The sequence below is a fragment of the Pinus tabuliformis genome, chromosome 3_2, assembly GCF_031772625.1.
Source record: "Pinus tabuliformis cultivar Carrire ecotype Pingquan chromosome 3_2, CPIR1, whole genome shotgun sequence".
NCBI classification, from domain to species: domain Eukaryota; kingdom Viridiplantae; phylum Streptophyta; class Pinopsida; order Pinales; family Pinaceae; genus Pinus; species Pinus tabuliformis.
This window is the reverse complement of record NC_142302.1, coordinates 815,190,821-815,218,029: the sequence shown is the minus strand read 5'-3', so window position 1 is coordinate 815,218,029 and position 27,209 is coordinate 815,190,821.

Genomic DNA, 27,209 nt, shown 5'->3' with positions numbered 1-27,209 from the left:
GTTATCCCTTCCTTGACGGTAGCTTCATGTTGTTCCTTGACCTCAAGCGGAGTTGAAGGCTGTGGCTTAAGCTCTAGTTCCATGATTTGCATGTTGAGTTCAAATTGAACTCTTGCCACCTCTGCCTTTGCCTTGTAGATTCCCGCAGCTAGCTTTCAGATATTGGCCTGAAGTGGTGCCTCCTCAGGTTTGTGCACCTCCGACACTATCCTGCATGCCTCTGCAACTGCGGCTGCTAGATGGGCACTCTGTGCCTAGATCATTTCCCTTTCCTTTAGGACCTCCATCTTCTTGGTGAACATTTTCTCATTTTTCACTCGATACTCACTTATTAAGATGAGTGCGCACTGCTCCCGCGCTCTCAATTCTGTTGTTATTCCTGTTTGTAGTGCATGAAGATACTCGTTAGGGAGCGCTGCAATATTGAGGCTGATTTTCTTTAAAGTGATAACAATGATCTTATTTCCAGCCAACTCTGTGCTAAAGGACCCTTCTGACAGTGCAACTATCCTGATATCCACTGTCTTAATCATCTCTACACCCTGACTTGTCCCTAGTGCCAGGCTCATTTGTGTGCCACTGACCGAACTTGCACCTACCTGAATTCTACTAGTTTGGATCTGTAGTTCACGGAGATCCTTCTGAATATTAGCTAAGGAATGCAAGTGTTGCTACTCAAACTGCTGCAATAGTTCAGTAGTGGTGTCACGTACTTTTTCCCCAATCTCATCGAGATCGCTCTCCACCAACATAATGGGATCAAGCGATGGCTTGGTCACCTTTGTCTTCTTCCTAAACCCCTCTTGTTGTTGTTCCCTATACTATTTTAGTCGGAATGGAGTGCTCTGTCCCTGCTCACTTCCACTGCCTTGCGCCAACTGCTCTTCCTCTTCAGTTTCGGGTGAAGATGATTTACCGCTTTGCTCGGAGTCGCATTGCTCCTATTCAGCTTGTTGCTTTGCAGCGCACTCTTTTTCCAGTCGAGCATTCTCCTCAGCCTCCTTCTTTCACAACGCAGCTAACTTTTGTGCCTCTTGCTTTGCATCATACTTCCTCTTTTTCTCTGTTGAGCTCCCCGCGCCTTTGCTTGTACCCATGGTCAAGTCAGATGGAGAGTGTCAGTCTCCTAGTCAGCACTTAACTACTTCTTGAATTGTATCATCAGGGGCGAGATGTGGCAGATCTAACCACTTATGTTGTGGATCCTTTCACACCCTGATATAAACGCGGTGGAAGTCTGCCTCGAATTTCACATACTCTGACAACTGTGGGCACTACTTGATGGGCATGCAGTTGCTTTCTTCCGTAAAAACCCAGAAAATTTTCATTTTTGTGACCCACACGAGGTCCTTTGTGGCCCAAAGTGAGGAAAACTATGCAGCCTCTGACAAACCTACCTCCAATCGAGGAAACTAATTGTCCTCTGGTAGCTCCTAAGAAACTAGCACAATGGAGAGCAGTAGCCACGCGTAGTGTAAGGTCTTGCTCTCATCTTGAGCCTCGCAACAATTCTCATGGAACTCGCGATAACTGACGAGATTAGGGGCACTGAAACCTTGTTCACACGACACTTCCTCATGACCTTAACGGCTAGTATCTGGGCATAAATTTTCACCACGGGGTTGTTGATGGATGTTATGGAGTACCCACACATCTTCTTGAGAAGCTCAAATTTCTTCTTCATCATCTCTTCCAATTCCCGCTTGCTTGCCTTTCTGCCAAACAACTTGGATGGATTCAAGCCTTCATGTGGCAGGAGCGTGATCCTGTGGATGAGCATGTCCATGATGGGGATAGGCACACCAAGCCATAAGCACCCATCGTGCACCAGAGTCAGTAGCTACCATATATAGGTGGTATTTATGTTAGAGCGGTGGTAGTGGGGCACCCACAGTAGGTTCAATAACCTGGACTGCTCTACTCCACGAATCCATTGAACTGTCTCCAACATAGTGACACCGGAGTCTTTGTAATATACTCGCTTCATGTAATTCTCCGTCACGAGGTGGGGGAACCTCTCATGGTAAGCCAAGTCCCAATCCTCCATCTTTAAAAGTGGAAGCGGTGTTAGGTGCGGACCTTCAAAGGTTATCTTTTATGTTAGGAGGGGCGTATGAATGATTAATTTCTCCATGTCTGGGTCCTTGGTGACCTTTGCCTTCCCTTTCTGTGAAGGGATGTAGTATGGCAACTTGGTGATGGGCTCCACGCCCTCAGCATCTATATCTTCAGTACCCTCTTCGGCCTCCAAATCTGCAACCTTCTCAGGTTGCTTGTCCTTGGTCTATGTTTGGGTAGCAGAGTGCTTTCTAGGTGACTCGCATAGTAGCACCAACCTTTTTTGCTTGTATTTCTTTGGCTTGTGGGTCTTGCGCACTGGTGTAGGCTTCGATTTAGGCGACCTCAGAGCTGTAGGAACAGGAGTCGGAGCCTCCATGCTCAGAACTTCTGGAGGTGCTCCTTCGGAGGCGATAGTTCCTCTGATGCTTGCAGTCTCACCTAGTCCTGACATAGTGCTGTATATGAATTGTTAGGTTTCCTTAGGTATATTATCAAACACGAATCTTGTGACCAAATCTTTGAAAAACTTACGATTCATAAGCGATGGACAACACAACTCAAAAAATATAAGGGTGCAAATTGTTCTTTATTGGACTTGCACATGTAATTTATAAGGGAATATGAATTCAAATCCGACTGTTCCCCTCAAAACTCATCCATTAATGATGATTTGGTCGAAGATCTCCAAAATTTCAACCTTAAATGCCACCACCTACTCCTCTTAACTGTCTCCTGGCTATCAAATCATGAAAAGTGACTCTAACGGTCATTTTCTGGCTCTGCTGCACAGTATATCCCTCCATAGTGCAGCTCCCTTTGTGTGGCTTCTGGTACTGTGACATCACCCTGTTTCACGTAGCCCCCCTATCACGTAGTTACTAAAATCGTGTAGTGTAGTTTATAGTCCCACGCTCCCTTACAACTGCCTGGATCACTAACATTGTTCGGCCACCATATAGTCATTGAGCCATATCTCTTGCATACGATTTCAACCAACTTCCATTCACCCTTCCCAGAAAATTTTCTCCATTCATATTCGCAAGCTGAACCACACCCCCATCTGTGATTTCTCTTATGACATATGGCCCCAAATAGTGCATTTGAAACTTTCCTGGAAACTTATCAGACTTACTGTCATATAATAAAACCAAGTCATTTACCTTAAACATGTGCAACTTGATGTGTCGACCATGCCATGCTTTTTCACGTTCCTTCTGTGCCTGCTGATGAAATCCAGCCAAGAATATGTCCTCTTCGAGCTCCATCAACTGCGCGAGTCATTATTCCAAGGCTACACGGTCCGCTATCCCTGTGGAATATGTTATGCGTAGACTAGGCACAATATATTCCATAGGCATCATAGATTCTACACCATAGACCAACCAGAAAGGTGTCTAACCTATTAGCGTTTTGCAAGTAGTCCTGTACACCCATAATACTGCAGGTATGTGCACGTCCCAATCATTTCACTGTACATTGCAAATCTTTGTCAGCACATTCTCCAATATCTTATTGAAGGCCTCCACTGTTCCATTAGCCTGAGGATGATATGGCATACTCTTCTAATGGTATGACTGAAATGCTTCTATCAACGCGCTGATCATTTCATTGAGGAAGTGTGTACCATGATCACTCATCAACACTTTTGGGCAACCAAACCTAGTTAACACGTACTCAAATACAAATTTAGCTGTTATGGCTCCTGTACAATCCTTCACAGGTTGTGTGTCCGCTCATCTGGTCAGGTGTTCTATCGCGGTGATGATATAGCGCGCCCATGTGTTTTTACCTAGGGGATGAATTGGTTCTACAAAGTCAATAACCCATTTCTCAAATGGTTGTCACGACACCTAAGGATTCAAAGGCAACTCATTCCTTCATGATGGCCTACCCATTATTTGACATGCATCACGCACCCTACAATATGCTTTAGTATCCTTATGTAATGTAGGCCACCACAACCTGGTGCACAGAATATTTTGCGCCATTGCATTTCCTGCATAATGCCCTCCTGCAGCCCCTCCATGGGCCTCCGCAAGGATGTTGTTTCTTTCGAAATCAGGCACATACCGTCAGAGTATCTTGGTTGAACCCATCTTGAATAAATGTCCTGCAATTACCGAGAAACCAGTCGTGCCTACTACCAACTCTTCCTTCTGGTGACTGGTGTATCCCTCTGGAGCCATCCTTGTGGTAAAAAGGTGTATAATATTGGCAAAGTGGTTATCTACTATGCACACCGTGAAGAGCTACGCATTAGGTAGCCCTCCATCCAAATTAGTAGGTTCCTCCCCTGTTTCGATTCGCGACAAATGGTCAGGTCTTGCATTCAACCTTCTAGGCCTCACAATAAACTCAAAGTCATATTCCTGAAATAGCAACAACCATCTGCACATCTTCCCCCCAACACAAGCTTATTGACTAGGTACTTCAAGGCAGAGTGGTCTATGTACATCTTGAAATGTCCACCCAACAGATAGTGTCTGAATTTTTGGAGCACATACACCATAGCCAATCCCTCGCGCTCTGTCATTGAGTAGTTCTTCTCAGCTTTTGACAACTTTCGACTCGCAAATGCTATAGGATGATCCATCTCTCCTTCACTAGCCTGTGTTAGCATTGCTCCCAACGCAATACATGAGGCATCAACATGCACATGGAATTCCTTCTTCCAATCTGGGAAGACCAAGATCAGCATAGTGACCATCTTTTCTTTCAATACATCTAGACTACACTGACATTCTTCATCCCAACAGAATGTAGCATCCTTCTTCAGTAGCTTCTCCATAGGCGCGGTAATCTAAGCATAAGCCTTAATGAACTTTCGATAATACCCAGTATGGCCCAGCATTGCGCGTAGCTGTTTGACACTCCTTGGGGCCTCCAAATTGACTATTACTGCAATCTTGGCAGGATCCATCATTATTTCTTGTTTGCACACCACATGACCCAGTGAAATTCCAAAGTTGACACAGAATAAGAATTTCTTCATGTTCAACGCGATCTGATACCTTCGGCACATATCCACCATTAAGCGTGGACTGGCTACATGGCACTTTACTAACCCAAACATTGTCCAGTAATCAAAATATACCTACAATAATTTGTGAATGAACTCTTTGAACACCACGATGACTACACGGGAGAATATCGTCGATGCATTCTTAAGTCCAAATGGCATCATCGTGTACTAAAAACAACCCCATTCTGTCATGAAGCTTGTTTTACTCTGGTCTTCTGGCATGATCTTAATCTGATGGTATCTAGAGAACCCATCAGTGAATGAATAGGCCTCCTATCCTCCCACATTGTCCAATACATCATCAGTAAATGGTGTCGAAAAAGGATAATGGATGTAGGCGTCATTAAGTTTCCTAAGATCTACACAAATCCCTATTTCTCCTTTTTGTTTCTTTTCTTGGACCACCATTGGGCTCACCCAATTGAATTCCTCCACAGGTTTGATAATGCCTGCCTCAAGCATCTTGTCCAACTCTAAGTGGACCTTTTCCTTATATATTGGATTAAGGTGATATGGCCTTTGCTTGATGGGCTTCGCGTCCGGTTTCAAAGTTATTTTCATCACACCCAAATCGCCTATGATGCCTTTCAAGTCTGAAAATTTCATAGGAAAAATATCCTGGTACTCACAGAGTACCTCAACAGCTTTATCCACTGTGGCATCATCCCAAGAATTCCCAATCTTTGCAAATTTTGGGTCTGCTTCGGTACCAATGTTTACTTTCCTAGTCTTCAAATGCGCGGTGATATCTGGGTTCTTTATCTGTGGACCTTCGACCTTGTGGTGGCCTTCTATTTTTGGGATATTTATATTCCTTGGATCCTCCTCCTCTCCTTCAACAGCCACATTATAGCATTCCAATGCATGGCGTAGCTGGGTGCTCCAATTTGGTTGAACCAATTCCAAAGGATCCTGCAAAATTTTGAAGATCGTTGCCTTAACCTCCTACAACGCCTCATCAATGCTTTCGAATCCATCTTCAAAATTGAAGGTCATAAAAAATCCTTCCCTTAATATATCCCACTCTCTAGTACCATGGCAGAGCTCTGTTTCCAAGTACCAATTCATAGGGATTATATCTAAAGTGTGACAAAATAAGTGCACCCACTCTGGTTGCGGCTATGTTCCATAGAATTTAGTCCATTTTGCCAAATGATTGCACAGATCATTCCTCCCATCATATTTCTTGGCTAATCACACTTTAGGACGAATAAATCGCATCCTCAACATCCTCCTATAATCATGCCATTCATGAAAGTTGTCCTTGTGTGTACCCCACCATCAAGCGGGTGTAGCACATAGTGCCAGATCCAACACTGGAAAATGATGATCCTGCCGGACTTTTCTTTCAAAAGCATACAAAAACTTATCTACATCAGTTAAACCATTGTAATAAGGTAAATTTCATACCTCTGATGCACACAACATAGTGATTTAGTCATCATATTGCAACGCAATGTAGATACTTCATGCAGCCTATTCTGCCAATGCTCCAATTCTTCATCTGAGTCTGAGGTACAGGAGCTTTCGCAGTCCCATGCAATCCATCCATTAGTTGTTGGATTAACCCAATCTTGGTCTCATGTCATAATTTTGTAGATATGATCCTCATAGTCGTGGACCAGTTCAGTATAGTGCGGTCCTTCTGCAAGGTCCAATGGTACTACAACACAGAGCGATTTCGTTTTGAATGACATTGTCTGCTTCTTAAAATTGATTACCCCATTCATATCAATAGACTAGTCAATTAAAAGGAGCATGGTGTATGGATTGTTGTCATCAATAACTCCTATCACTTCAAAATTAGACAGCGCACTCGCACCTTCTATATCTACGGTAAATCCGTGTAGACGTCCCATAAGGATAATCTTCTACTGGTTCGCCATCCTCAGTTGAATCAGAGACCACTGCAATGCAGGTCTCCCCATTGTCTCCCATGTCTGTTTAGGCAAAACGTTCATGTCAGACCCCAAACCCAGAATAACATGGTCCATCAGGTCTAGCTGAGCATGCATGTTCTTCCTCACACTATATTTGCATGGAACAAGAAAAATTAATTCACAAGGAAGACCATTATTTAAAAAGAAGGGTGAAAGAAGCAATTGAAATCAAAAAATCCTCCAATAACATGAATAGAGACGACGGACTAAAGTTAAGTAACACTTGGAAACCCCTATTAAATAAAATAAAAAAGCAATAAACAAAGATTTACACACATTCATTAAAAAATAAATAAATAAATAAATACAAATAAATAAATAAATATTAATATTAATATTTATAAATAGACAAAATTATTTAATTAATAAATAAATAAATATAACCTATCATAACTAGCTCCCTATCTAACTCTCCTTTAAATAAAATTTAACAAGATCACATAATAAGTTAGTTAACATAAAAATTCAAAACTAATCTTTAAAATTATATACATTCTAGTAAAACAATTAACATATAGCTAAGGATCTTAAACAGGTAATATAGATTTCAAATAATAATAATAATAATAATAATAATAATAATAATAATAAATATATATATAAATAAATAAACAATAATAAAATAAAATAAAACTAAATAAATAAATAGTAAATAAAATAAATACTTATTTAAATAAATAAATAAAATAATTATTAATTAATTAATCATTTGTAAGCCGACTACAAAAGAAGACATCAAATTTTTTTTTCAATAACTATTAATAAGCTTTGTAATTTCACGCTCTCTCTTCTCAAATACAAATCTCATTGCCCTGATGATGGACTCACTAAGCTAGTCCGAAATGTTGGTTTCAAAATTGTTCATAGGTTTTTCCACAAAAATAAATATTCTAGCGACTTGTATGGACTCTCTCTTTAACAACATGGTCCATCTCAGAGTCTCCTAGTTGCGGGGTGAGCCTCATCTCCACCCTGTCCTTGTCTTATGTTTGCCAATATTTCTGACTACGTGGTGTCTTTCAGGAGCATTTTCCTTCCCAGCACACTTATTTATCAATTCTTATATCCCTTTCACAGACTTTCTATCGCGCAGAAGTTTCATACAAGTCTACAAGAAGGTGGTACACACAAAAGGGTCAACCACTGTAGGCACATCGATTGCTGGTAGTTTGTCCTGACTTCCTGAGGTAGGGGCCTCATCGAAGATTTTCTTCGCCTCCATAAATGTTTCCTCCATACACTCCAAATCAAGCCAAACCTCCTTTTCTGGGGCCTTGTGGACCCACCCACTTTCTTCAGGTTGTTTTCCTTTATCACCACCGGTCATTATTCCACTTCACAACACGATATTCAAATTTGGATCTTCCTCACAGGGCTCGGCCCTCATCACCTATAAGTTCTAGGTATGATGTTGAGGCTACAACTTCTTCTCCTGCATCTTAGCTATCAACACAGGGAATTCTTCTATTGTGTGGTCAAATTGAGTGCAGTATTGACATGACGGGCATGTCTGGCTCATACACTCCTGTGTGTTGTGCCCTGGTGTTCTGTAATTATAGCAAATGACTTGGCCCCAACCTCTACTAGGTCCACCTCCTCCTCGGCCTCGTCTGTGCCCCTGATATCCTCCACACGCTCCCCCAGTGCCTTGATCTAGAGGCCGTGTTTCTTCTTGCATTTGATACGTAGGCATCCTCTCTATCATTAGTTCATAGCTACGACAGTGGTGTTGATCATGGCCCACCGATTTCCAAATCTCGTAGAACAATTGTTGTGGTGTCTGCACAATTTTTTGCAGCAAGTGGCAGTTATCCATTACATGTTTTCCAGCCACCTAAAAAATAGCACATCATAGCATGGGCCCCATACTTGGTCCTACTCGAGCTTTCTTCCTCTAGGGCATCCCCCCCCCCCGGTAATATAGTTCCCGAAGACAAGCAAATGATCCTTATCATGCCCCTGGCTCTTACACTTGAGGGACCCTACTTCTTCACATACCTCTGTCCTCGCCTTCTTTTCTTTTTTCAAGTTCTACAATTCCAAATAGAGGTTTTGCAACTGTGAGTGAATTTGTTGGACTCCCAAGGATGCGTCCTAAATAGGTGTTTCATGCAATATCATCGCGATTTCCAGAGCTTCCACCTGAGTTCCTATCTTTTGCTATGATAAAGCAATCCTTAGGTGGGGTAGGAGCGAGGCTATAAACCATTTGCAGTGATGACTATCTGTGAGATGCATATTAGAATCACTTTCCCACACTTCAATCTTTAATCTAGCTCCCAATGTGTTTCACTACACCTCATCGTGATTTCCTTAAATCCAATTACCGATTGCGAGTCAAACTTAGGCTTACCAAATTCTTTGTTCAAAGTGGTCTGAGTATCTGCGAATGATGCCAATGAATAATCATTGCATTACTTAACGTACCATGTCAGCGCGCGATCCTGCAGAGTGGTAAACAACTATGCCTTCTTTATATTATTATCCGTAATATGTTGTGTTGTCCACACAACATTCGCAACAAAGCAAAACTGATCGGGATCCTCACTTCCTATGCCCTTGAAAACGAGCAACTTCATTGTATTCGACATGTCGAATGGTGGTGGGGGGGGTGGAGTGGGCGAAGGTGTAGGTTTTGGAGGTGAAGGTGGAGGTGGTGTGGATGGATGATGTATCCACAGAAAACCCTACCTTATCAATTGGACACCGCTTCATGGCGACGCCTGCAGCGCTCCTTTGTCGTCACTTGAAGGAGGTCCAATCAATGGGCTATATTTGGGACCTATTTTTCTTGGTTTCTAAAGCTCCATCCACTTCACATAGATCCAAACATCAAGGAAATGGCATAACCCGTTTTTCACACAAGAGCATCTTAATCCAGATATTCAAAGACCTCAAATAATTACCTCACGTTCCCTTGAAGAAGCGTCGCTCTACTTTGCCATAACTAACTGACGTGTCAATAGTGAATTTTGTAACAAATCCTCCCATAACTTGATCAAGCCAATGGTCAACAACATATATGATCTTATCTTCAAGGGCTTCCAACCTTTGCACTAGCTCTAGAGTCCACATGATTGGACCATCAAGCCTCCACCTTCCTTAGCCGTTTTCTAATTTATTTATCCACTTGTATAGTTTAATTGGGAAGGTACAAAAGAAAATTTCATTTATTGCTATGTACAAATATTTGTTTGACCAATGTTCTTTTGTCAGGCGCTAATTCATGTTTTCCTGCGCTGCGAATTCGTGTATCTTTCTATCCAACCACTTCTCAATTTCCTTCTTGGTCGGATTCCAGTGATGCGACATCACACATCTCTTTATGAAGATCTCGATCCTAGCAATGAAACCATTTGTTGGCTTAGTGGGTCCTAACCAAGGTTCAGAGTTGGTTGCACTAAACAAATCCCTACACTACTAGTCCTTTTGGCATCAATCCGTGTAGTGCAAAGTAAAGTCTCACTAGAAGCAATATGGGGGGATGTTGGAACCAAGTTTTCACATCCAGAGATCAGTGTGATGCCTTTTTATGACCTAGATCTACCTTCGCGCAGATCTCTAGCCCTTAAGGCTTAATGTTTTATCTTCCCTCAATCGGCCTCTAGACCTCAGCAAAGGTCTTTGATTGGTTTTTGCGGACCCTGAAAAGACAAATTAGCTACTTACGCACACCATAGATTACGCACACCATGGATCAAGTAAATTTTCGCATCAATACATCATTATTTTATAGAAACATCATTTCACCACAACATATATCACAATCATACATAACAAAAGTAAAGAGATAAAACACAAAATTTTTTGCAACAACCTTCTTTATTGATCTTTAGTATAGGTTTACAGACTCAATACTTCCCTACACACTTAGCTGCAAGGGTTCGCGCACTCAGCTGTGGACACTACTTTAGGCCTTTGTGCACTCAGATGCAGAGCCTTTCCTCTTATTTTCATGTGCTAACCCTTAGACTCCTTCCGTCATACCCATAGACCAAAGACTTCTATCTCTATCTATTTGCCTTAGACTCTCTAAGACACACCTATTTATACAATCCCATGGTCTACGGACCGTGGGTAGATCTTCAAAAATTGACTCAAGTTTACAGGAATGAGGGTAAAATCCATTTTTCACTCTTACCTAACTCCACTCTCTACATCCACAATTTGTGGAGACTTTATATCTTTTTACATCAAAACTTGGGCTTTTGCCCCAAAACTGATGACGGCACGGAGCCCATCACCAAGTTGCTAGACTACATCCCTCCACGTAAAGGATATTTGAAGGTCACAAAGGACCTAAACACAGAGAAATTAGTCATTCATACGCCCCTACTACTGGAAAAGATAACCTTCAAAGGTTCGCACCCGACGTGGGTTCCCGTTTTAAAGAAGGAGGATTGGAACTTGGTTGACCCCAAGAGGTTCCCCCACCTCGCGACGGAGAATTACATGAAGCGATTATATTATAAAGACTTTGGTGTCACTGTATTGGAGACAGTTCAGTGGATCCACGGAGTAGAGAAGTCTGAGTTATTGAACTTGCTATGGGTGCCCCACTACCACCGCTCTAACATAAATACCACTTGTATATGGTAGCTACTGACTCTAGTGCACAATGGGTGCTTATCACTTGGCACGCCTATCCCCATCATGAACATGCTCGTCCACAGGATCACACTCCTGCCACGTGAAGGCTTGAATCCGGCGAAGGAGTTTGGAGGAATGACAAGCAAGCGGGACTTGGCAGAGAAGATGAAGAAGAAATTTGAGCTTCTCAAGAAGCCGCACGGGTACTCCATAACATCCATCAACAACCCCGCGGTAAAAATTTGCCGCCAAGATACTAGCCGAAAAGGTCATGAGGAAGTGTCACATGGATGAATTTGTCGATCATTGATGTGTGATGCCCTAGACCCGCTGATCACTGATATGCGATATCAGAAATTGCTTATTGCTGATATGTTGATATCTCTTGACTGCCAGCACCTCCGATCTGAAATTTACAATATCGGCAATCGCTTGATCGATGATCTAACTACCCTCCCCTGCTGCTACTGGAAACTCCGATTTCGATTTGCGATGAGCCTTACCCTTGGTATTTTTCTCTTTATTTTCTGGCTTTCAAAAGGGTAGCTTCAATCTACTCTAACTTTTGATCCAAAAGTTCATTTTTGGACTTCTGTTTACCGTTCAAAATCTTATTCTGAGAACTATGAAATGGAGAGGGTTTAATTTTTCTTTGATAGATTTTGTGGCTTATAATATGGATGTCAAAGTTCTTCTTTATTTTTCCCTTTTTGTACAACTGGAACTCTATTTTCAGAAGCTGACAACATATTTGATCAAGGCTCTTGTTTTGTTGGAGAGTTTTGGATGAGTTTGTGGAGAATGATGAACACCAAACTAAAGAGAAGCATGACATTTCATTTGCAGATTGATGGGAAAACATAGGTTGTCAACCACACAGTAATACATTTACTTTGGGATATTATGGTAAGCATCCCAGGTTGTGGGATGAACAACTTCATTATATACAACATGCATACAACAGGGCAGTGTATTCTTCAACTCAACACTTATCGTTCAAGACATGTGTTGGATATTTTCCAAGGGATCCCTTTGACATGGTCTTTGGGATATATAAAGATTCCAATGAGAAATACGACGGGGACAAAGCACAAAATTTCATTCAACGAATTCAGATGATTCACGAGGCAGTGCAAGAAAAATTGGAGAAAATTCAAGCTCAATACAAGGCTCGACATGACAAGCACTAGGTTGATCACCAATTCTTGGTTGGAGACAGGGTGTGGCTCCACATTAGTAAAGATAGAATGAAAGGGGAAGGAAAGAAGTTGAGACTAATCTGATATGGTCCATTCACCATATTAGAGAAGATTGGAGACAATTCCTTTCATCTTGATTTACTAGCATACATGTAGATGTACTCAGTGGTGAACATTGAAAACTTGAATATTTATGAGCTTCCTTTGATCATGGACACCGAAGAGGTTGTACAGGTTCCTACAGTGGATGAATTTGCACCAGAATACTTGGACAAGCTACTTGAGGATATCATTCTTGATAGGAGAACTAGGACCTCATGACAGAGAGACATGGAGTACTTTCGTATTGGTTTCAAGGGAATTCATCCAAGTAAGGCCCATTGGATTGAAAAGGATAAAGCGAGGGGAAAATTCTTTCACATTCCTATTGGCATTATGACAGAGGTTTGGCACTATGACATAGGTGTTGTCCTTGATGGCAACTCACTCAGATGACAGATCACTTCAGGATCTCAGAATGAAGGAAAAGAGATATACGCAGGTTCCACTTAACCAAGTTGTGTATATAAGCAGGATCACCGATCAAAAGGTGCGTATGCATATGCACGCACTTTCATGCAAGGAAAAGCGCGTACATGTGGGAAAACTTGTTTTTAGTCCATGGTATTTAGTCCTTGGTATTTGGACCTATGGTTTTGGACCATGGTTTCTTGTCTGAAGTAATTGAACCCAGGTATTGGGTCCCAAGTATTGTTTCTAAGTGGTTTTGGACCATGGTATTGAGTAAGGCCTAAGACTATAAAAGGGGAAGGAGATTATTAGGCAATGGCACTCAAGGATTGAATATCTTATGAAGAGTAAGATATAGAATACTGGTCATTGGGTAATGGTGCATAGTTGGATCTGAATCAAGGAGGAACCTGAGCGCTAAAAGAAGGATAAGTTCCATTGATGGGGTAAGATCTCAAGGCTTTAAGAGAAGTATCTTTGTGTGATTTTGATCTGTTATATTTGGCGCATGACTTGATCTATAAATCTGATGATCTCGGTATAACTAGTGTATGAATAATTGAAAAGGGTAAATTATCTTTTATAGATCTGTATGCAGGTTCAACATAGCAAAGGCACATATACACGCTAGTTCAGTAATTCAAAACAGTGTAGACGCAAGTTTTCCTTAATACAGTAGCATATGCACACAGGTTCTACATATTGAAGTAGCATACGTCTCATAAAATATGTTTTAGCTACTTCTATTTATTGCTGCAGTGTTCTGGGTTCAAGATTGGTTTCTGGTTATTGTTACTGTATTCTGGTTACAGCATTTAGAGAAGTGATTAGTTGATTTAGTTTTTCTTGGTACAAAGGAGATTGGTTGATGTAGATATATTTGATGTTTGATTGATGTTATTGATGGATCGAATATGAAAATTTATGAAATGTGGTCCCTGGAAGAAAAGAGAAGGTTGTAGCCTTCTGTATGTCAGCACCTACGTACTAGTACATCACCTAGTACAAGAGCTAAAGGGGCTGTAGCTCCCTTCCAGGAGAAGCTAGAGAATGAGAGAAGGTTGTAGCCTTCTACAGGTAGAAGCCTGCGTACTGGCATAACACTGCACCAGTACAGAAATATTGTAAAAAGAAGTTTCTTATTAAAAGAAGATAGAGACGAATTGCAGCCGGTGGTTTTCACCCACATTGGGTTTCCACCTTATATCTTGTGTTCTTGTGTGTGATGATCTGTTCTTTTTTACTGCACCTGTTTACTATTCTTATGGATAATGAATTTCTGATGCACTGATTAAAGATCAACATTTAATGGATTAACTGAATCATAAGTTTACTAGATATACGTTAGTTTCTTTAGACACAGTTGCGTATATACGCAGGTTCCCATAACTTAAGTAGTGTATATATATCTGAGTATGAAAACGAAAAAGTGTTTGATTTAATAATACTGATTCAACCCCCGTCTCAATATTATTTCCAACAATTGGTATCAGAGCAGGTCCTTCAGAAGAAGCTTGATCACTTGAAGGAAGATCTATCATCATGAGCAACTACGAAAAGGAGGCATCCATCAGGCCACCAATCTTTGATTGAAGCAACTTCATCTATTGGAAGGTAAGAACCAAAGCCTATCTTCAATCTCTTGGTACAGAAGTTTGGGATATCGTGGAAGGAGGATACACATTTCCATCAGCAACTCCTATAGATACAGCTGGTAAAAAGCAGTATGAAACAAATGCAAAGGCTGTCAATACTCTATTGGGGAGTCTATCTCAATCAGAATTCGTCAAGGTTATGCAGCTCAAAACCGCCAAAGAAATATGGGACAAGATCATTCTAAGTTATGAAGGAGACGATCAGGTAAAATGTGCAAAACTACAATCTCTCAGAATTCAATATGAAACTCTCAGAATGCAAAATGATGAAAGTGTGGCTAATTATTTCTTACGTATAGATGAGATTGTTAATTGCATGAAAAACTTGGGTGAAGAGATAAAAGAAGTTACTTTAGTTGAAAAGGTTCTAAGATCTTTGTCTTCTAAGTTTGAATCAAAAGTTTCTGCCATAGAAGAAAAGCAGAATCTTCAGAGTATTACCATGTCACAGCTACACAGAATTCTAACTGCTTTCGAAATGAGAAAAGGGGGTCCATCAGACATGAGAGAAGACGAATTCAAAGCTTCAGGAAAAGGAGAATACAATGACTCAGGACATACGTCAGAAGGAGAGGAAGAATCAAACTTTGTCAAGAACGTTCAACGGGGTTTTGGAAGATTCAGAGGTAAGCTATCTTTCAAATGCTTCACATGTGGAAGAGTTGGTCACTCTGTAGCCAAATGTCCTCATAAAGCTAAGCTTGATAAAGGTAAGGAACCATTTAAATGGAACAAAAAATAGAACATAAGTAAGAAGAGTTATTATACACATGAAGACAACGATGGACTTTGAAATAGTGATGAAGATGACCATGGTAATGATTATAGACTTTTGATGGCTTTTGAAGATGATGATTTCTTGCATGCTATAGATGAAGATGATCTCTATGAAGAAATTTCTAAACTTAAAATCTGTTTAGAAGAAAAGAGTATGATCATAGATACTATGACATTCCAACTTGCTAAAAGGGAAAAACACAATGAAAAGTTAGAATGTGAAATTGTGGGACTTAGAAAAGATATTGAGAAAACAAAAGCTCTTAATCTTAGATTTGCTAAAGGATCTGAAACTTTAGATAAAATTATCAAAGTGCAGTGTTCTCCTCTAATCAAGATAGGTCTTGGATATACTAAAGAAGCATCTCAAGCACAGAAGCCATCCACCTCCAAAAGTTATCTTGATGTAGCAAGGAGAAGTGAATGGGTTGACAATCGTCAGCAAAGGCATAAAGCGGATCACCAGGTAAATCGGGGTCAATCTACTTCAAGGATGAACATAAGCTACAACCAACCACAGGTAAATAATTCTCAATTTTCCTCAAGAATGAATTTCAATAGAAACTACAACCACCGGATCGATAGATTTGATAATCGCAGGAATTTCTTTAATGGCCAATGTTTCTCATGTCATAACTTTGGACACAAAGCTTCTCAATGTGTTTCCTACAAAACCATCATGACTAGGGAAGCACGAAATCAAAGGAGTGTGACTGGGATCATGAAGAGAACCTACAATAACGTTTCTGCTCTTGAAAATGAAATAGAATGCTCTATTTGCAACAACTTTGCTCATGAAGATTCTGAATGCAGAAGTAAGTTTCGACAAACATCTCAGAAGGAGCAAGCTTCATTGGGGCCCAAAACATGGAGAAAGAAAGAACCACAACCAGAAAGATGTGGTATAGCCTTATGTGCAAAAGGACAGGAAAATCAGTGGTACATCGACAGTGGATACTCGAAACATATGACAGGTGATAAAAAAAACTTCAGTCATATAGTGCCTTAGAAAAGGAAAGGAAGGTCTCATTTGCAAATGACAACCTTGCACTCATAAAAGGTAAAGGCTCTGTTCTTGTGAAAGAAAAGGTCAAAGCTAGAAATGTTATGTATGTTGATGGTTTAAAGCATAATCTATTGAGTGTTAGTCAAATGTGTGATCAAGGAAATGAGGTAGTATTTCGATCAAATGGATGTATTGTTCGTGAGCTTGATATATGAGAAATAGTGATCAAAGGCATAAGAACTCCAAATAATTTATACATACTCAAAGGAGGACAAAAACAATGCTATCTAAGCAAGAACGATGAATACTGACTATGGCACATAATATTGGGGCATCTAAGCTTCCCTCAGATAAGGAAAGCATGCAAATATCAGGTTGTTTGTGATCTTCCTAACATCAAAATTCCAGACAATACAATATGCAAATCATGTCAGTTTGGTAAGCAAACCAGAACACATTTCCCTGAGAAGCAAGGATTGGCTAGTAAGCCACTTGAACTTGTCCATACTGATTTATGTGGTCCATCAAGGAAAAAGGCACCTCATGGAGAAGAATACTTTATATTTTTCATTGACGACTTTTCCAGGATGTGTTGGATAGGACTTCTAAAGCATAAAGACAAAGCTTTCGAAAAGTTCAAAGCTCTCAAAGCCTTGGTTGAAAATGAATCAAATCTCAGAATCAAATGCCTCGGGTTTGATCGAGGAGGGGAATTTACCTCGGATGAATTTTTCGACTTTTGTGAAGAACATGGAATAAGAAGGGAATTCTCTACTACAAGGACTCAGCAAAATGGAGTAGTGGAAAGGATGAACAAAATGGTTCAACAAATGGCTCATGCTATGCTTGATGAGTCTGGAACTCCTGCAACCTTCTGGGGTGAAGCTGCATTTGTTGCCATTACTATTCTCAACAAAACAAACATCTAGGTAAACAGCACTCAAACTCCTGATGAACTTTGGTATGGTAAGACTCGTATGGTAAAATACTTCAAATTGTTTGGAAGCAAATGTTACATCAAAAGGACTAATGAAAAACTTGGCAAGTTTGAACCTAGAGCAGAGGAAGGAATTCTCCTTGGTTACTCTTCCCGAAGTAAAGGATATAAGTGTTACAATAAAAGACTTGGAAAAATTGTTGAAAGTATTGATGTGGTGGTTGATGAAACAGGCGACAATCCTAAGCAGATAAAAACTGAAAATTATGAAGATGAAGAGGACTATCCTTCAACATCAGATCAGACTAATGCTGAAGAGGAAACTGATGAGGCACTAGAAGAATAGATAAGAGTAGAAGAAAAGACTCCATCTAGGTATGTCCAGAAGAACCATCCAAAGACTAAAATATTGGGGCAAAAAGAGGCAGGTGTACAAACAAGAAGAACTATTACAGAAGCTTCAAGCTATCTAGCATTTCTCTCCTCCGTTGAACCATGAAATATAAGTGAAGCATGCAAAGATGAATGCTAGGTCAAGGCCATGAATGAAGAACTTGAGCAGATTGAAAAGAATAACACTTAGGAATTTGTTCCTAGACCTAATGATAAGAATGTCATAAGGACCAAATGGATATTCAAAAACAAGATGAATGAAAATGGAGATGTTATTAGAAACAAGGCCAGACTTGTTTGTAAAGGGTATGCTCAACAAGAAGGTATAGATTTTGAAGAAACTTTTGCACCAGTTGCTAGACTTGAATCCATAATAATGTTCCTTGCTCTTTCTAGCTTTCAGAAGTTCAAAGTATATCAAATGGATGTGAAATCTGCCTTTCTAAAAGGAGACTTAGAAGAAGAAGTGTATATTGAGCAACCAGATGGATTTATCCTTGGAAATAATCCAAAACTTGTATGTAGACTTAGAAAGGCTCTCTATGGTCTTTAACAAGCTCCAAGGGCTTGGTATTATCGTCTAGACAAATACCTCCATCAACAAGGTTTTTCAAAATGATCAACAGATAACAATCTATATATAAAAATTGATAATGATAAATTGCTAATACTTGTTGTGTATGTTGATGATATCATCTTTGGTAGCAACGAAGCCATGAGTCAAAACTTTGCTTTGGTGATGTAGAAAGAATTTGAAATGTCCCTACTTGGTGAGCTCACATATTTTCTTGGTTTACAAGTCCGAAAAAACAAAGACGGTATCTTTCTATCACAAACCAAGTACCTCAAGCAGATCTTGAAGAAATATGGCATGGAAGATTCGAAACCAATATGTATCCCTATGGTAACAGGATGCAGCCTCAGCGCAAATGATGAATTAGCAGTAGTACATCAACCAACCTATAGATCCATGATTGGTAGTCTGCTCTATCTGACAGGTACCTGACCAGACAACATGCATGCAATGGGAATAGTTGGAAGATTTCAGGCATGTCCAAAAGAAGCACACCTTCAGGCAGTTAAAAGGATTTTCAAATATCTTCAAAGAACACAAAACTATGGCTTATGGTATCCTAGAGATATATATCTCACACTTCATGCATATACATATGCAGATTGGGTAGGAAGCGTAGATGAAAGAAAAAGCACTAGTGGTGGTGCATTCCTTATGGGTTCCATATTAATATCTTGGTTCAGTAAGAAACAAAGTCCAATTGCATTATCTACAGCTGAAGCAGAATATGTGGTTGCTGCATCTTGCTACACACAACTCCTTTGGATGAAGCAAACAATGCAAGACATTCAAATCACTTGTACTCCACCCATCTCCATTCTATGTGATAATACAAGTGCAATCAACATTTCAAAGAATCCTGTAATGCATTCCAAGACCAAGCACATACCTATCAAATATCATTTTCTCGGGGAACAAGTACTTGAACAAAAAGTCAAATTGGAGTATGTCTCCTCCAAGGAACAGGTTGCTAATATATTCACCAAACCACTACCCATAGAGACTTTTGAATACCTTAAACAGAAGCTGGGAGTAGTTGATGCATCATCTTACTGTTGACACTTATCTGGTTCAGAGAACAGTGGTTGTACATGAGTTTCATGAAGCATATCCGCATACATACTCCAGTTTCTATGGATACAGTCGTGTATATGTTGGTTTGAAGACAAACAGTGGGCTAGACTCAGGATGAAAAGAGTCTAATGTGGGTTTGACAGAGACCATCTGGCACAGGTTCAGGGGGAGCATATACTTCTAATAATGCATTGTTGGCATTATCTTAGAAGATCTTGGTGGAACAGTTGCAGAGGGAGATCATGGTTGCTGGTCTGGATGATGATTGACATATGCTATTGATGATAGTTGCTGATAACTATCATAGTCCTGTCTTAGATATTTGGTCTCTATGTCATGTATTTCTCTTATTATCAAGGTCATGTAATGACCTATCTTGTTTCCCCACTATGCCTGGGATGGATAATGTAATGTTCTTGTTTTATCATGTATAAACTTTTGGTGTATCCCCACTTGGTTGGGTGGATGAGTCAATCTTGGTACATCCCCACTTGGTTGGGAGATGGATGTATGTATGAGTCTTTGGTGATAGGAAGGTCATTTATGATGTATAGAGTCATGTTCTTTCTTGTAGAAAATCTTTTTGCAGACCTTGCGTATAGTCAGGGGGAGCATGGACAGCACATCAGAGTATAGATTTCAGCATGTACTCAGGGGGAGCATAACCCTTTGCCCTTGATCACAAAGGGGGAGAATGACTTTGAGTGACTTGGGGTTGCCATCAAGTCCAAAGGGGGAGATTGTTGGCATTATGACACAGGTTTGGCACTATGACACAAGTGTTGTCCTTGATGGCAACTCACTCAGATGACAGATCATAGTTCAGGCTCTCAGAATGAAGGAAAAGAGATATATTCAGGTTCCACTTAACCAAGTCATGTATACACGCAGGATTGCCGATCAAAAGGCGCGTATGCGTATGCACACACTTTCATGCAAGGAAAAGCGCGTACATGTGGGAAAACTTGTTTTTAGTCCATGGTATTTAGTCCTTGGTATTTGGACCTATGGTTTTGGACCATGGTATCTCGTCTGAAGTAATCGACCCCAGGTATTGGGTCCCAAGTATTGGTTCTAAGTGGTTTTGGACCATGGTATTGAGTAAGGCCTAAGACTATAAAAGGGGAAGGATATCATTAGGCAATGGCACTCAAGGATTGAATATCTTATGAAGAGTAATATCTAGAATACTGGTCATTGGGTAATGGTGCATAGCTGGATCTGAATCAAGGAGGAACCTGAGCACTAGAAGAAGGATACGTTCCATTGATGGGTCAAGATCTCAAGGCTTGAAGAGAAGTATGTTTGTGTGATTTTGATCTCTTATATTTGGCGCATGACTTGGTCTATAAATCTGATGATCTGGGTATAACTGATGTTTGAATAATGGAAAAGGGTAAATTATCTTTTATAGATATGTACGCAGGTTCAGTATAGCAAAGGCATGTATACACGTTGGTTCGGTAATTCAAAATAGCGTATACGCAGGTTTGCCTCAATACAATAGCATATGCATGTAGGTTCTACATATTAAAGTAGCGTACATCTCATAAAATATGTTTTAGCTACTTTTGTTTATTGTTACAGTGTTCTTGGTTTAGGATTGGTTTCTGGTTATTGTTACTATATTCTTGTTACAACATTCAGAGAAGTGATTGGTTGATTCAGTTTTTCTTGGTACAAAGGATATTGGTTGATGCAGATATATTTGATGTTTGATTGATGTTATTGATGGATCCAGTTTGAAAATTTATGGAACGTGGTCCCTGGAAGAAAAGAGAAGGTTGTAGCCTTCTGTAGGTCAGCACCTACGTACTAGTACATCAGCTAGTACAAGAGCTAAGGGTCTGTAGCTCCCTTCCAGGAGAACATGGAGAACGAGAGCAGGTTGTAGCCTTCTGCAGGTAGAAGCCTACGTACTAGTATAAGACTGCACCAGTATAGAAATATTGTAAAAAGAAGTTTCTTATTAAAAGAAGATAGAGACGAATTGTAGTAGGTGGTTCTCACCCACATTGGGTTTCCACCTTATATCTTGTGTTCTTGTGTGTGATGATCTGTTCTGTTTTACTGCACATGTTTACGGTTCTTATGGATAATGAAGTTCTAATGCACTGATTAAAGATCAACATTTAATGGACTAACTGAATCATAAGTTTACTGGATATACGCTAGTTTCTTTAGACACAGTTGCATATATACACGGGTTCCCATAACTTAAGTACCGTATATATCTGAGTATGAAAATGAAAAAGTGTTTGATTTAATAATACTAATTCAGCCCCCCTCTCAGTATTATTTCCAACAATTCCAATTGACTGATAAACATTTTGGTGGCCCAAAAGCGCATTAGTGGGGAGGAATGATCCGGGAGGATCTTAAAAAGCCAAATTTTCAAATTCCTCGAATGTAGTGAAACGAATTGGAAATCAAGGATCTCATCATTATGAATCCAATGGGACAAACGACACCTCAAACCAACATCATATGAAGAAGTTATTGCCCACTGAAGTTTTTCCAAAATAGCTAAAAAAATTGCAAGTAGTGACACTTGGCATGCTGACATCAGTAGTACAAATGCTGACATTAATCGTATGGATGTTGACATCAACCGTACGAATGCTGACATCAACAGGGTGACATGGTCATATGGTTGGAGGAGAGCCAATCACAGAGTGACATGTGTCAGCTGACTTCAACATGACCTTAGCAGTCTACTCAACCGTACGGGCTAATTGGGACACACCACGTGGCAGCCCAGTCAACATTCCAGATTTCGCTAAGGAGATGACAAATTGGACTAGTTTGGCAACTGGCGAAGGAAAATTCATCACCTACTTAAAATGTCTAATGACCCTTAAAAATATTGGAGGGAAAAATGACCCCGTGGGCTTATTAATTAAAACCGAAAAAAAAATTAATCGCTGACCGGCAGGCAGTCAAACCTTGCCGGCCAGACCGCGGTGGTTGGAACAATAAACAACTACCAATTCATATATATGTATATATGTATGTATATATATATATATATATATATATATATATATATATATATATATATATATAGATATAGATATATATATATATATACAAATCAAACAAAGAGGCAATGTGTTCCGGCAGGTTGACCCCGCAACCTTCAGTCCGCCAACTAGGTTGGTTTCAACTAGGTCAAGTGGCCCAATACAAGAAAAGCGCCACATTCAAATATTTAAAGCGCTCATTTTTTGAGGGTCCAGGGACAGAGATTGAAACCACGACGACTAACGGAACCCTGCGCATGCATGAGAGTCGAGGAGGAAATAGTCCCTAGAATATTTTAGGAATATTCCTATAGGGGAATCTTTCTGGAATCTAAAAGATTCCCTAGAGCCCCAGAGGTCACTGTCACATAATAGGGTCAACTTTATAATTATTATTCACAAATTGTTGCCAAGAATCCAAACGTGTAGTTTGTTTCTTCAGCAAAGGCCTACATTTTGAGGCCATCCCCAAAAGTGGAGGTATAAGGTGTCATTTTATAATTGCTTGTAATTTGATTTCACTACCAATTAATGAAAGAGGCCTCCCCACATTGAGAAGGGCCCAGAGACATAGCCCACAGTGGGTGAACTTCATTATCAAGTTGTTTTTGTGCCTTTGATCTCATGGTTTCCTTTGAATTCCACTTCTTTTATGTGTTTATGTAACTTGGTTACATGCTCTTTTAAATGAAATTATGTATGTGTCCTTGAAGTAAAATATTTGGATCGTTGAAGAAGGTTGCATCCTTCCATTTTGAATGGATCAATGTTCTGTATTACATACTTTTCCCAAATGATAGTTTGGCCCAACTCGTCTCAATAGTCATATGTCCTCCTATGTGCTCACCTGAATCATGCCATATCCCATCATGTCCACTCTAGCTGATTCATATCATTCAAATGGGTGCCTCTAGACATGTTTGGATGATACTCTCATCCATTCATTCCATGTGCTACACATTACCCTTGTCTTCAAACTAGACTTGTTCAATCATCTTGTGTGAGCTCCTTGATGCTTTGCATGCCATAAAAGGGAAATCAACTATCTAAGGATTGTGCTTGTTATCATTCCCTATTATGTTTAATGTTGTCTTTTACCTAATATGCTTATTCTAAGTGTCTTTCCTGTCAGACCAGGTTTGTAAATCCGAGTTAAATTGTGTTTTGCATTAAGAGAGAATATGAATATATCCAAGGAGAGGGAGACTATTGGGTTTCATCTCCCAATGTCTCTTCATCTTCTAACTTCCTTTATTTTTTTATATTTACAATATTTACATAAGTTTTCCTAATCCCAAGGATTAGCTATTAACATTCCCCTCCTTAATCTGAAGGGATATTGGTGAATCCAAGAATCATTCTAAATCTTTCCAACTTTTCCCTTCTAAGCACTTTGGGGAAAATGTGTGCAATCTGCTCATTTGTGGAAAAATGTCGTAGGTGTATTGTTTTTGCCTCAACATTATGTCGAACCAGATGGTATTTTGTATTTATTTTCTTCATTAGATCATGGAACTTTGGGTTCTTGGCCAAATTTATTGCATAAGTGTTTTCAATCAAAAGAAGAGTTGAATGTACTTGTTTCTCCTACAAATCTTCCAAAATTTTCCCGTGCCACACAATTTCCTTTGTTGCTTCAATTGCTGCCACATATTCTGCCTCAGTTGCGGAATCTACTAGAACTGACTGTTTGCATGACCTCCATGAGACAACTCTTAATCAAAGACTCATAACATAACCTGGAGTAGATACCTTGGTTTCTTTATCTCCATCAAATTTTGAATTAGAGTATACAATCAAGTTGAAGTCACCCACCTATGTATACTTGAGCCCAAAGTCTTGAGTTACTTTCATGTGCTTTAGAATTGTTTTTGCAATAGACCAATGAACCTCACAAGGCTTTTGCATAAACCTAGGGAGGATTCCAACAACAAATGAAATGTTTGGTTTGGTAGTATTCAGGTAGTTGAGACTTCCTATGAGTTGTCTATACTTTGTTGCATCCTCAAATTATTTTCCTTCAATGGATGTGAGATTTAAATTATGTTTTATTGGATTAGGTAAAGGATTTCACTCATCCATGCCAAACCTATTCAACATATCTCCAATGTACTTCTTCTGAGAGAGGAATATAAACTTCAGATGTTGGGTTACTTCAATACCAATATAGTAGTGAACATAGCCCAAATCTGTCATTTCAAAACCTTTCCTCAGTTCTTTCCTTATGGATTCAATGTAGTTCTCATTGCTCCTTATCATCAAAAGATCCTCTGCATACACCATAAGCTACACAACATTTTTTCCAAATTTCTTGAAAAAAAGTTGCATCATCAAGATCATAATGTTTAAAATTGTGTTTCAGAATATTCTTAGTCAACTTCTCGTACCATGCTCATGGTGCTTGCTTGATGCCATACAAGGATTTTTAAAAGGATTTTCTAGGTTATTTAATTTATCTATTAGAGTATTGACTAGTATCATTTCTTGTAAGGGCTGCAGAACTAGGGTTCACAAATCAACTTGTATTCTATGGTTTAAAACCTTTCTTGTCTCCCTCAAGGGGGTTCTTTAGGTCTTCAAAAATACTTCCTTTTACTAACCATATGGATTTTTTCTTTCACATACATATGGAAACAAAATTTCCTCGGTTATTTTAACTAGTCAATGATTTGTTAGACAAATGACTGGTAGCATTTATCCTAAGGGCTGCAGAACTAGGGTTCATAGATCAACTTATATTTTATGGTTTCAAATCCTTCTTGTCTCTTTCAAGGGGGTTTCTTGAGGTTTTCAAAAAGACTTCCTTTTTCTAGTAAGATGGATTATTTCTTTCAAAAATGTATGGTAATGTACTTAGTAAATCATATTGTCATGGTAACGTATATTGCAAATCATATTGGGACCCTCTCCTTTACCATGCCATGCCTTAAGGAATCCTCATAATTCCCTATGTGGATCCAACACATGGAAAGTTAGATGGATCTTTTAGTGGTGAGGAAGCCATAATTTTTAACTAATAGGTTAAATGATACATAAATGATTGAATGTGGGCTAAAAGTTTTGGATCCAACTTCTATTGATGGTTAAAATTGAGGTAGGTTTTCTTATATTGTCAGATATGATGAAAATTCTAAGACCGATCAACAAATTGAAGTCTAAGGTATATTTATTAGTTTGTTACTTGACCTAGTTATGTGCCATGACAAAATTATATTTGACTGTGTCAAGAATATCATGCTAAAATATAATATTTTTGTACACCTCTTGTAAGTTGGAGACACTTTTTTGTTAAGATAAGAATGATTTTTCTTTTTGACCATAATATATATCAAAGGTATTCATTGAAGTGGAACCGTGATTAGTTGTATTGTGCCACAATTCAGTGAGTGGTAGCTAGTGAACCCATTGAGATCGTCTTTCAAATGTAAAATACCTCAAATATGTAACCACCCCCTCCCACATTTACCCAATTTCACCAGTCTGTTAGGGTAAACATGAGATGAAGAGTTACTATGACATGACTTTACCTCCAAACTTTTTTTATGGAAGTGGGGTCAACAAATGAAACTTACTAACCATAACTTGACATCCTACAGGGCTTACAGGACACTCAGGGGCCAAAACACCACCCCAGGTGACCAAACCCTCAGCTAAACTTCTTTTTCAGTGACCTACCACCCCAACCGCATGAAAAATCATGTATGTTTACATTTATGGCCCTCCAACTACATGCACAAGCTTGAATGAGTGTGGTTGTGACTCAAAATCCTCAGTTCAGTGGCTTCGGTCCTGTGTTTTGAGCCATAATTCAAGGTCAACCTCTAGACCACTTCCCATAACTTCCTAAGACTTTCAAGAATGATAAAAGAATTGAAGACAATGCTAAAATTACAAACCTGAATAAAAAACTTGACCTAACTAGGCCTAACCATGACATCTATTGCATCAAACATATGGTAAACATGTAATCTGTAGGTCATGAATGGATATCTGAAAATAGGAGTCTGAAAATTATCTGAGAATCACTAGGAAGGTCTAATTCCCTCTCATAATAGCTTCCATAACACTTGTTAGCCCATGCCTTCATTAACCATCAAATCCTTATCAAATCCCGAACATGACATAGCTAGAGTACATTGAAAATCCATTCTTATAACCAACATATAACCATATCACTAAGCATGACATAAAAAAAATCAAATCACCATACTAACAAGCACAAATTCTCATAGAATATAACAGGAAAATAACTCTTATTAATCGATGCAACAACCAACCTATTCAGGGACTTCCTTGTACCACCCAACCATAGATTGGGTTGAACCAAATATTTCTTTCAACCAATCAACCTCGTGCCATAATCCAAGCATGAAAGTGGGATCTCAAGACATAAACATCCAGGGCTTCCTAGATATTAAACCACCTCCACCCTCAAGCTGTCGTGATCC